This window comes from Anser anser, assembly GCF_964211835.1.
Source record: "Anser anser genome assembly, chromosome: 6".
In the NCBI taxonomy this organism is placed as follows: domain Eukaryota; kingdom Metazoa; phylum Chordata; class Aves; order Anseriformes; family Anatidae; genus Anser; species Anser anser.
Window position 1 is genome coordinate 41,320,763 of NC_139726.1, and position 13,723 is coordinate 41,334,485.

The 13,723-nt window shown below is 46.9% G+C and overlaps 2 long non-coding RNA genes across 2 annotated transcripts in view; one reads left to right on the forward strand and one right to left on the reverse strand.

The window, feature by feature from the left end:
- Positions 1-13,294, reverse strand: part of LOC310901951 — a 126,281-nt gene extending 112,987 nt beyond the window's left edge. Inside the window, exon 1 of the long non-coding RNA XR_014586330.1 lies at positions 272-13,294. This is a non-coding gene — a long non-coding RNA (uncharacterized lncRNA). The remainder of the gene's footprint in view (positions 1-271) is intronic.
- Positions 1-13,723, forward strand: part of LOC310901950 — a 306,235-nt gene that overhangs the window by 136,349 nt on the left and 156,163 nt on the right. The gene's annotated exons all lie outside the window — the stretch shown is intronic.

The window sequence follows — 13,723 nt, forward strand, 5'->3', positions numbered from 1 at the left end:
TAAACCCTTAACCACACTCCTACCAAACCACCCGGCATGAATGTTCTAGGACCATACCCCACAACACCCAATACAACTCCACTCAAGCGCATAACAAGACCCCATTTTAATGAATGCTCACAGGACATGCTCCAACAACAACTCTCCACCACATATCTCATGCAGTTCGTATCAGACGGATTTATTAATCGTACTCCTCACGTGAAATCAGCAACCCGTTGCACATAATGTCCGGTATGACTAGCTTCAGGCCCATACGTTCCCCCTAAACCCCTCGCCCTCCTCACATTTTTGCGCCTCTGGTTCCTCGGTCAGGGCCATCCATTGGGTTCACTCACCCCTCCTTGCCCTTCAAAGTGGCATCTGTGAGTACTTTCACCTTCTCAATGCGTAATCGCGGCATGTTCCAGCTTTTTGGCGCCTCTGGTTCCTCTTATTTTTTCCGGGGTTACCTCACAGGTGGCTATTCCCAGTGATCTCGGGGGTCCCACAATCTAAGCCTGGACACACCTGCCTCACGGCCTATCCTATATTTCAAGGGTCCCTCGATGAGACGGTTGGCGTATATGGGGAATCATCCTGACACTGATGCACTTTGACCACATTCAGTTAATGTTACCTCCACCCTCCGGGTTAAATGGGGCTATTGGATGAATGCTCGTTGGACATAGCACAAAACAACAAATCATTAAGCGCAACCCCTGCGCTTCACAAACTAAACCAGTAAACTTTCGCTAACCACCATGTAGCATAAACCTTCATCGCCCAATCCCAGCAAACTACCTCTAAAACTCCATTAATCATCCCTTCCATGACATCATCGGAACGATGTATATATACACACAAACACATACAAAATAACTTAAACTTATTAGAGAAACTCCAGTACTAAAAATAGTAAACACAAGCAATAATTTCATATACTTCACTCTCACTCACCACTCAACTATCAGCTAACCACACCCCCGTCCACATAGCTTAACACAAAGCATGGCACTGAAGTTGCCAAGATGGCATAAAACATGCCTGCGGACAAAAGACTTAGTCCTAACCTTACGGTTGGTTTTTGCTAAATATATACATGCAAGTATCCGCGCCCCAGTGTAAACGCCCTCGACCACCTACCCCCATACAGGCCTTGAGGAGCGGGTATCAGGCACACCCAAGTAGTAGCCCAAGACGCCTCGCTAAGCCACGCCCCCACGGGTATTCAGCAGTAATTAACATTAAGCAATGAGTGCAAACTTGACTTAGTTATAGCAACAGCCTAACTTCAAGGGTTGGTAAATCTTGTGCCAGCCACCGCGGTCATACAAGAAACCCAAATCAACCGTCCTATTGACACGGCGTAAAGAGTGGTAAAATGCCTATCCTAGCTAACTAAGATCAAAATGCAACTGAGCTGTCATAAGCCCAAGATGCACCTAAACACACCATTAAGATGATCTTAGGAACTAACGACTGATTTAAACCCACGAAAGCCAGGGCCCAAACTGGGATTAGATACCCCACTATGCCTGGCCCTAAATCTTGATACTTACTTTACCGAAGTATCCGCCAGAGAACTACGAGCACAAACGCTTAAAACTCTAAGGACTTGGCGGTGCCCCAAACCCACCTAGAGGAGCCTGTTCTACAATCGATAATCCCCGATTAACCCAACCACCCCTTGCCAACACAGCCTACATACCGCCGTCGCCAGCCCACCTCGAATGAGAGCACAACAGTGGACACAATAGCACCCCGCTAATAAGACAGGTCAAGGTATAGCCTATGGAGTGGAAGAAATGGGCTACATTCCCTATTCATAGGGCACACGGAAAGAAGCGTGAAACCACTTCTGGAAGGCGGATTTAGCAGTAAAGTGGGACAATAGAGCCTACTTTAAGCCGGCCCTGGGGCACGTACATACCGCCCGTCACCCTCCTCAAAAGCCACATCCCACATAACTAATACCATAAATACGCTGAAGATGAGGTAAGTCGTAACAAGGTAAGTGTACCGGAAGGTGTACTTAGAATATCAAGACGTAGCTATAACACCAAAGCACTCAGCTTACACCTGAAAGATATCTACTAGACCGGATCGTCTTGAAGCCCCCCCTCTAGCTCAACCACACAAATAGTACACCAAAACTAAAGAATTTACTAAACTAATTAAACTAAAGCATTTTACAGTCTTAGTATAGGCGATAGAAAAGACACTTAGACGCGATAGAGACCCCAGTACCGTAAGGGAAAGATGAAATAGCAGTGAAACAATCAAAGCGACAGACAGCAAAGATCAACCCTTGTACCTTTTGCATCATGGTTTAGTGAGAACAACCAAGCAAAGTGAACTAAAGTTTGCCCCCCCGAAACCCAAGCGAGCTACTTTCAAGCAGTTAAAGAGAGCGAACCCGTCTCTGTTGCAAAAGAGTGGGATGACTTGTCAGTAGAGGTGAAAAGCCAACCGAGCTGGGTGATAGCTGGTTACCTGTGAAACGAATCTAAGTTCCCCCTTAATCCTCCCTACCGGACATCCTGAACCCTAATGAGATGATTAAGAGCTATTTAATGGAGGGACAGCTCCATTAAAAAAGGACACAACCTCGACTAGCGGATAATTCTTACTACTGATCCTACCGTGGGCCCTAAAGCAGCCATCAAAAAAGAGTGCGTCAAAGCTCCACCACCTAAAAATACCAAAATAAGATGATTCCCTTATCACAAACAGGTCAACCTATGAATATAGGAGAATTAATGCTAAAATAAGTAACTCAGGGCCACACCCCTCTAACGGCGCAAGCTTACATAGAAACATTATTAACAGACCTAGACAGATACAAAAACCCCTACAAGACCACGTATTAACTAACCCTGTTAACCCGACTCAGGAGCGCCTATAAGAGCGATTAAAATCTGTGAAAGGAACTCGGCAAATTAATAAGGCCCGACTGTTTACCAAAAACATAGCCTTCAGCAAATTAAACAAGTATTGAAGGTGATGCCTGCCCGGTGACTTAGGTTTAACGGCCGCGGTATCCTAACCGTGCAAAGGTAGCGCAATCAATTGTCCCATAAATCGAGACTTGTATGAATGGCTAAACGAGGTCTTAACTGTCTCTCACAGATAATCAGTGAAATTGATCTCCCCGTGCAAAAGCGGGGATGTGAACATAAGACGAGAAGACCCTGTGGAACTTAAAAATCAACGACCACCGCGAATCCTCAATCAACCCCACTGGGGCCACTACCATCGCAGAGCCTGGTCGATATTTTTCGGTTGGGGCGACCTTGGAGGAGAACAAATCCTCCAAAAACAAGACCATACCTCTTTACCTAGAGCTACCCCTCAAAGTGCTAACAGTGACCAGACCCAATATAATTGATTAATGGACCAAGCTACCCCAGGGATAACAGCGCAATCCCCCTCAAGAGCCCATATCGACAGGGGGGTTTACGACCTCGATGTTGGATCAGGACATCCTAATGGTGCAGCCGCTATTAAGGGTTCGTTTGTTCAACGATTAACAGTCCTACGTGATCTGAGTTCAGACCGGAGCAATCCAGGTCGGTTTCTATCTATGACACACTCTCCCCAGTACGAAAGGACCGGGAAAGTGGGGCCAATACCACAAGCACGCCCCCCCCCTCTAAGCAGTGAAACCAACTAAACCGTGAAGAGGGCCTTCCCCCACCACTTTCAATCCTAGAAAAGGACCAGCTAGAGTGGCAGAGCCCGGCAAGTGCAGAAGGCTTAAGCCCTTTCCCCAGAGGTTCAAATCCTCTCCCTAGCTTCACCCATGATTCAAATAACAACACTAAGCTGCCTCGTTATATCCCTCCTATACATCATCCCAATCCTGATTGCCGTAGCCTTCCTAACCCTAGTAGAACGGAAAATCCTAAGCTACATACAATCCCGCAAAGGCCCTAACGTTGTCGGGCCTTTTGGCCTACTTCAACCATTTGCGGACGGACTGAAACTATTTACCAAAGAGCCCATCCGACCCTCTACCTCTTCCCCACTTCTATTCATTCTGATACCAATACTAGCCCTTGTCCTAGCCCTCACCACTTGAGCACCACTACCACTCCCATTTCCCCTAGCAGATCTAAACCTCGGAGTTCTCTTCCTAATAGCCATGTCAAGCCTAGCCGTCTACTCAGTCCTATGATCAGGCTGAGCCTCGAACTCAAAATACGCACTAATCGGAGCCCTACGGGCAGTAGCACAGACCATTTCATACGAAGTGACACTGGCCATAATCCTGCTATCAATAATCATACTAAGCGGAAGCTACACACTCAGCTCCTTTGCCGTCGCACAGGAGCCTCTATACTTCATTTTCTCCTCATGACCCCTAGCAATAATATGATACGTATCCACCCTAGCAGAGACAAACCGAGCTCCTTTTGACCTCACAGAGGGTGAATCTGAGCTAGTCTCAGGGTTTAACGTTGAATACGCCGCAGGACCCTTCGCCTTATTCTTCCTAGCTGAATATGCGAACATTATGCTAATAAATACACTTACAGCCATCATATTCCTAAACCCAAGCGCCCTAGGGCCACCCACAGAACTATTCCCCGTCATCCTAGCCACAAAAGTCCTCCTACTATCTTCTGGTTTCTTATGGGTCCGAGCTTCATACCCACGATTCCGATATGACCAACTAATGCACCTACTATGAAAAAACTTCCTACCCCTCACACTAGCTCTGTGCCTCTGACACATCAGCATACCTATCTGCTATGCAGGCCTACCTCCTTACATAAGGAAATGTGCCTGAACTACAAAGGGTCACTATGATAAAGTGAACATAGAGGTATAACAGCCCTCTCATTTCCTGTTGACCTTAGAAAAGTAGGAATTGAACCCACACAAGAGAAATCAAAATTCTCCATACTTCCCTTATATTATTTTCTAGTAGAGTCAGCTAATCAAGCTATCGGGCCCATACCCCGAAAATGATGGTTTAACCCCCTCCTCTACTAATGAACCCTTACGCGACCCCAATCATAACCTTCAGCCTCATCTTGGGCACCACAATCACAATTTCCAGCAACCACTGAGTTCTGGCCTGGACAGGACTGGAGATCAACACACTAGCCATCATTCCCCTAATTGCCAAATCCCACCACCCACGAGCAGTAGAAGCCGCAACGAAATACTTCCTAACCCAAGCAGCTGCTTCCGCCCTGGTCCTATTCTCTAGCATAACCAATGCCTGAGTCACCGGCCAATGAGACATCACACAAATAAACCACCCAACCTCCTGTCTACTACTGACAGCAGCAATCGCTATTAAACTGGGCCTAGTGCCATTTCACTTCTGATTCCCAGAAGTACTACAAGGATCGCCACTAATAACAGCCCTGCTACTCTCGACCCTCATAAAATTCCCCCCACTAACCCTGCTCCTACTAACATCCAAATCCCTCGACCCAGCTCTACTCACCGCCATGGCCCTAGCCTCAACAGCACTAGGAGGCTGAATAGGACTGAACCAAACACAAACACGCAAAATCCTAGCCTTCTCGTCCATCTCCCACTTAGGCTGAATCGCCATCATCCTAGTTTACAGCCCCAAATTGGCCTTACTTACCTTCTACCTATACACAATCATAACATCAGCCGTATTCCTAGCCCTTAACAAAATCAAAGCCCTTAACCTATCCATGATCACAACCTCATGAACAAAAACCCCAGTGCTAAACGCCACCCTAATACTAGTACTTTTATCCCTAGCAGGCCTCCCCCCATTAACAGGCTTTATACCAAAGTGACTTATCATCCAAGAACTAACTAAACAGGAAATAACACCAGCAGCCATGGCAATTGCCATGCTATCACTGCTCAGCCTCTTCTTCTACCTACGCCTCGCATACCACTCAACAATTACCCTTCCCCCCAACTCCTCTAACCACATAAAACAATGATACACTAGCAAAGCCCCAAGCACACCTACTGCGGTCCTTGCCTCACTATCAATCCTCTTACTTCCCCTGTCCCCAATAATACATGCCATTGTCTAGAAACTTAGGATAACACCCCAAACCGAAGGCCTTCAAAGCCTTAAATAAGAGTTAAACCCTCTTAGTTTCTGCACATTAAGACTTACAGAATATTAACCTGTATCTTCTGAATGCAAGTCAGACGCTTTAATTAAGCTAAAGCCTCCCTAGACAGATGGGCTTCGATCCCACAAAACTCTAGTTAACAGCTAAATGCCTAAACCAATTGGCTTCTGCCTACAAAGACCCTGACGCACCCTAGTGCGCATCGATGAGCTTGCAACTCAACATGAATTTCACTACAGAGCCGATAAGAAGAGGAATTAAACCTCTGTAAAAAGGACTACAGCCTAACGCTTCAACACTCAGCCATCTTACCCGTCACCTTCATCAACCGATGACTATTTTCCACTAACCATAAGGATATTGGCACCCTGTACCTCATCTTCGGGGCATGAGCAGGAATAGTCGGCACCGCACTCAGCCTATTAATCCGCGCAGAACTAGGACAACCAGGAACTCTCCTAGGCGACGACCAAATTTACAATGTAATCGTTACCGCTCACGCCTTTGTAATAAGCTTCTTTATAGTCATACCCATCATGATCGGAGGATTCGGCAACTGATTAGTCCCCCTCATAATCGGTGCCCCCGACATAGCATTCCCGCGAATAAACAACATAAACTTTTGACTCCTCCCCCCATCATTCCTCCTCCTACTAGCCTCATCCACTGTAGAAGCTGGCGCCGGCACAGGCTGAACTGTCTACCCTCCCCTAGCAGGTGACCTTGCCCACGCCGGAGCTTCAGTAGACCTGGCTATCTTCTCACTCCACTTAGCCGGTATCTCCTCCATCCTTGGGGCCATCAACTTTATCACCACAGCCATCAACATAAAACCCCCCGCACTCTCACAATACCAAACCCCACTATTTGTCTGATCCGTACTAATTACCGCCATCCTACTCCTTCTATCACTCCCCGTACTCGCCGCCGGTATTACAATATTACTAACTGATCGAAACCTAAACACCACATTCTTCGACCCCGCTGGAGGAGGAGACCCAATCCTGTACCAACACCTATTCTGATTCTTCGGACACCCAGAAGTCTATATTCTGATCCTACCGGGGTTCGGAATCATCTCACACGTAGTCACGTACTACTCAGGCAAAAAGGAGCCCTTCGGCTACATGGGAATAGTCTGAGCCATACTATCCATCGGCTTCCTAGGATTCATCGTCTGAGCTCACCACATGTTTACAGTAGGAATAGACGTTGATACCCGAGCCTACTTTACATCAGCCACTATAATCATTGCCATCCCTACCGGAATCAAAGTATTTAGCTGACTAGCCACCCTGCACGGAGGAACAATCAAATGAGACCCCCCCCAATACTATGAGCTCTAGGATTTATCTTCCTATTTACCATCGGAGGATTAACAGGAATCGTTCTTGCAAACTCTTCCCTAGACATCGCCCTGCACGACACGTACTACGTAGTTGCCCACTTCCACTACGTCCTATCCATAGGCGCCGTCTTTGCCATTCTAGCAGGATTTACTCACTGATTCCCACTACTCACTGGGTTTACCCTACACCAAACATGAGCAAAAGCCCACTTCGGGGTAATATTTACAGGAGTAAACCTAACGTTCTTCCCCCAGCACTTCCTAGGCCTAGCAGGAATACCCCGACGATACTCGGACTATCCCGACGCCTACACACTATGAAACACCATTTCCTCCTAGTCCTAGGACTTAGAGAAACTCCAGTACTAAAAATAGTAAACACAAGCAATAATTTCATATACTTCACTCTCACTCACCACTCAACTATCAGCTAACCACACCCCCGTCCACATAGCTTAACACAAAGCATGGCACTGAAGTTGCCAAGATGGCATAAAACATGCCTGCGGACAAAAGACTTAGTCCTAACCTTACGGTTGGTTTTTGCTAAATATATACATGCAAGTATCCGCGCCCCAGTGTAAACGCCCTCGACCACCTACCCCCATACAGGCCTTGAGGAGCGGGTATCAGGCACACCCAAGTAGTAGCCCAAGACGCCTCGCTAAGCCACGCCCCCACGGGTATTCAGCAGTAATTAACATTAAGCAATGAGTGCAAACTTGACTTAGTTATAGCAACAGCCTAACTTCAAGGGTTGGTAAATCTTGTGCCAGCCACCGCGGTCATACAAGAAACCCAAATCAACCGTCCTATTGACACGGCGTAAAGAGTGGTAAAATGCCTATCCTAGCTAACTAAGATCAAAATGCAACTGAGCTGTCATAAGCCCAAGATGCACCTAAACACACCATTAAGATGATCTTAGGAACTAACGACTGATTTAAACCCACGAAAGCCAGGGCCCAAACTGGGATTAGATACCCCACTATGCCTGGCCCTAAATCTTGATACTTACTTTACCGAAGTATCCGCCAGAGAACTACGAGCACAAACGCTTAAAACTCTAAGGACTTGGCGGTGCCCCAAACCCACCTAGAGGAGCCTGTTCTACAATCGATAATCCCCGATTAACCCAACCACCCCTTGCCAACACAGCCTACATACCGCCGTCGCCAGCCCACCTCGAATGAGAGCACAACAGTGGACACAATAGCACCCCGCTAATAAGACAGGTCAAGGTATAGCCTATGGAGTGGAAGAAATGGGCTACATTCCCTATTCATAGGGCACACGGAAAGAAGCGTGAAACCACTTCTGGAAGGCGGATTTAGCAGTAAAGTGGGACAATAGAGCCTACTTTAAGCCGGCCCTGGGGCACGTACATACCGCCCGTCACCCTCCTCAAAAGCCACATCCCACATAACTAATACCATAAATACGCTGAAGATGAGGTAAGTCGTAACAAGGTAAGTGTACCGGAAGGTGTACTTAGAATATCAAGACGTAGCTATAACACCAAAGCACTCAGCTTACACCTGAAAGATATCTACTAGACCGGATCGTCTTGAAGCCCCCCCTCTAGCTCAACCACACAAATAGTACACCAAAACTAAAGAATTTACTAAACTAATTAAACTAAAGCATTTTACAGTCTTAGTATAGGCGATAGAAAAGACACTTAGACGCGATAGAGACCCCAGTACCGTAAGGGAAAGATGAAATAGCAGTGAAACAATCAAAGCGACAGACAGCAAAGATCAACCCTTGTACCTTTTGCATCATGGTTTAGCGAGAACAACCAAGCAAAGTGAACTAAAGTTTGCCCCCCCGAAACCCAAGCGAGCTACTTTCAAGCAGTTAAAGAGAGCGAACCCGTCTCTGTTGCAAAAGAGTGGGATGACTTGTCAGTAGAGGTGAAAAGCCAACCGAGCTGGGTGATAGCTGGTTACCTGTGAAACGAATCTAAGTTCCCCCTTAATCCTCCCTACCGGACATCCTGAACCCTAATGAGATGATTAAGAGCTATTTAATGGAGGGACAGCTCCATTAAAAAAGGACACAACCTCGACTAGCGGATAATTCTTACTACTGATCCTACCGTGGGCCCTAAAGCAGCCATCAAAAAAGAGTGCGTCAAAGCTCCACCACCTAAAAATACCAAAATAAGATGATTCCCTTATCACAAACAGGTCAACCTATGAATATAGGAGAATTAATGCTAAAATAAGTAACTCAGGGCCACACCCCTCTAACGGCGCAAGCTTACATAGAAACATTATTAACAGACCTAGACAGATACAAAAACCCCTACAAGACCACGTATTAACTAACCCTGTTAACCCGACTCAGGAGCGCCTATAAGAGCGATTAAAATCTGTGAAAGGAACTCGGCAAATTAATAAGGCCCGACTGTTTACCAAAAACATAGCCTTCAGCAAATTAAACAAGTATTGAAGGTGATGCCTGCCCGGTGACTTAGGTTTAACGGCCGCGGTATCCTAACCGTGCAAAGGTAGCGCAATCAATTGTCCCATAAATCGAGACTTGTATGAATGGCTAAACGAGGTCTTAACTGTCTCTCACAGATAATCAGTGAAATTGATCTCCCCGTGCAAAAGCGGGGATGTGAACATAAGACGAGAAGACCCTGTGGAACTTAAAAATCAACGACCACCGCGAATCCTCAATCAACCCCACTGGGGCCACTACCATCGCAGAGCCTGGTCGATATTTTTCGGTTGGGGCGACCTTGGAGGAGAACAAATCCTCCAAAAACAAGACCATACCTCTTTACCTAGAGCTACCCCTCAAAGTGCTAACAGTGACCAGACCCAATATAATTGATTAATGGACCAAGCTACCCCAGGGATAACAGCGCAATCCCCCTCAAGAGCCCATATCGACAGGGGGGTTTACGACCTCGATGTTGGATCAGGACATCCTAATGGTGCAGCCGCTATTAAGGGTTCGTTTGTTCAACGATTAACAGTCCTACGTGATCTGAGTTCAGACCGGAGCAATCCAGGTCGGTTTCTATCTATGACACACTCTCCCCAGTACGAAAGGACCGGGAAAGTGGGGCCAATACCACAAGCACGCCCCCCCCCTCTAAGCAGTGAAACCAACTAAACCGTGAAGAGGGCCTTCCCCCACCACTTTCAATCCTAGAAAAGGACCAGCTAGAGTGGCAGAGCCCGGCAAGTGCAGAAGGCTTAAGCCCTTTCCCCAGAGGTTCAAATCCTCTCCCTAGCTTCACCCATGATTCAAATAACAACACTAAGCTGCCTCATTATATCCCTCCTATACATCATCCCAATCCTGATTGCCGTAGCCTTCCTAACCCTAGTAGAACGGAAAATCCTAAGCTACATACAATCCCGCAAAGGCCCTAACGTTGTCGGGCCTTTTGGCCTACTTCAACCATTTGCGGACGGACTGAAACTATTTACCAAAGAGCCCATCCGACCCTCTACCTCTTCCCCACTTCTATTCATTCTGATACCAATACTAGCCCTTGTCCTAGCCCTCACCACTTGAGCACCACTACCACTCCCATTTCCCCTAGCAGATCTAAACCTCGGAGTTCTCTTCCTAATAGCCATGTCAAGCCTAGCCGTCTACTCAGTCCTATGATCAGGCTGAGCCTCGAACTCAAAATACGCACTAATCGGAGCCCTACGGGCAGTAGCACAGACCATTTCATACGAAGTGACACTGGCCATAATCCTGCTATCAATAATCATACTAAGCGGAAGCTACACACTCAGCTCCTTTGCCGTCGCACAGGAGCCTCTATACTTCATTTTCTCCTCATGACCCCTAGCAATAATATGATACGTATCCACCCTAGCAGAGACAAACCGAGCTCCTTTTGACCTCACAGAGGGTGAATCTGAGCTAGTCTCAGGGTTTAACGTTGAATACGCCGCAGGACCCTTCGCCTTATTCTTCCTAGCTGAATATGCGAACATTATGCTAATAAATACACTTACAGCCATCATATTCCTAAACCCAAGCGCCCTAGGGCCACCCACAGAACTATTCCCCGTCATCCTAGCCACAAAAGTCCTCCTACTATCTTCTGGTTTCTTATGGGTCCGAGCTTCATACCCACGATTCCGATATGACCAACTAATGCACCTACTATGAAAAAACTTCCTACCCCTCACACTAGCTCTGTGCCTCTGACACATCAGCATACCTATCTGCTATGCAGGCCTACCTCCTTACATAAGGAAATGTGCCTGAACTACAAAGGGTCACTATGATAAAGTGAACATAGAGGTATAACAGCCCTCTCATTTCCTGTTGACCTTAGAAAAGTAGGAATTGAACCCACACAAGAGAAATCAAAATTCTCCATACTTCCCTTATATTATTTTCTAGTAGAGTCAGCTAATCAAGCTATCGGGCCCATACCCCGAAAATGATGGTTTAACCCCCTCCTCTACTAATGAACCCTTACGCGACCCCAATCATAACCTTCAGCCTCATCTTGGGCACCACAATCACAATTTCCAGCAACCACTGAGTTCTGGCCTGGACAGGACTGGAGATCAACGCACTAGCCATCATTCCCCTAATTGCCAAATCCCACCACCCACGAGCAGTAGAAGCCGCAACGAAATACTTCCTAACCCAAGCAGCTGCTTCCGCCCTGGTCCTATTCTCTAGCATAACCAATGCCTGAGTCACCGGCCAATGAGACATCACACAAATAAACCACCCAACCTCCTGTCTACTACTGACAGCAGCAATCGCTATTAAACTGGGCCTAGTGCCATTTCACTTCTGATTCCCAGAAGTACTACAAGGATCGCCACTAATAACAGCCCTGCTACTCTCGACCCTCATAAAATTCCCCCCACTAACCCTGCTCCTACTAACATCCAAATCCCTCGACCCAGCTCTACTCACCGCCATGGCCCTAGCCTCAACAGCACTAGGAGGCTGAATAGGACTGAACCAAACACAAACACGCAAAATCCTAGCCTTCTCGTCCATCTCCCACTTAGGCTGAATCGCCATCATCCTAGTTTACAGCCCCAAATTGGCCTTACTTACCTTCTACCTATACTAGGATGGCCTCTAGCAGGATTTACTCACTGATTCCCACTACTCACTGGGTTTACCCTACACCAAACATGAGCAAAAGCCCACTTCGGGGTAATATTTACAGGAGTAAACCTAACGTTCTTCCCCCAGCACTTCCTAGGCCTAGCAGGAATACCCCGACGATACTCGGACTATCCCGATTCCTACACACTATGAAACACCATTTCCTCCATCGGCTCCCTAATCTCAATAGTAGCCGTAATCATACTAATATTCATCATCTGAGAAGCCTTTCCGGCCAAACGAAAAGTCCTACAACCAGAACTAACTACCACAAACGTTGAATGAATCCACGGCTGCCCTCCCCCATACCATACTTTCGAGGAACCGGCCTTCGTCCAAGTACAAGAAAGGAAGGAATCGAACCCTCACATGCTGGTTTCAAGCCAACTGCATTAACCGCTCATGCTTCTTTCTTATGAGACGTTAGTAAACCAATTACATAGCCTTGTCAAGACTAAATCACAGGTAAAAATCCTGTACATCTCATGTGGCCAACCACTCCCAACTAGGATTCCAAGACGCCTCATCACCCATCATAGAAGAACTCGTTGAATTCCACGACCACGCCCTAATCGTTGCCCTAGCTATCTGCAGCCTAGTTCTCTACCTTTTAGCCCACATACTAACAGAAAAACTCTCGTCCAATGCTGTAGACGCCCAAGAAGTAGAGCTGATCTGGACAATCCTACCTGCTATCGTCCTGGTACTCCTCGCCCTCCCATCCCTACAAATCCTCTACATAATGGACAAAATCGATGAACCAGACCTCACCCTAAAAGCCATCGACCACCAATGATACTGAAGCTACGAATACACAGACTTCAAAGACCTATCATTCGACTCCTACATAGTGCCCACCCCAGACTTACCCAACGGCCACTTCCGACTGCTAGAAGTTGACCACCGCGTAGTTATCCCAATAGAATCCCCCATCCGCGTGATCATTACTGCAGGAGACGTACTCCACTCCTGAGCAGTCCCAACGCTCGGAGTTAAAACAGACGCAATCCCAGGCCGACTAAACCAAACTTCATTCATTACCACCCGGCCTGGGATTTTTTACGGACAATGCTCAGAAATTTGCGGGGCTAATCACAGCTACATACCCATTGTAGTAGAATCAACCCCACTCCCACATTTCGAGGCCTGATCGTCCCTTCTATCATCATCCTAATCATTAAGAAGCTAT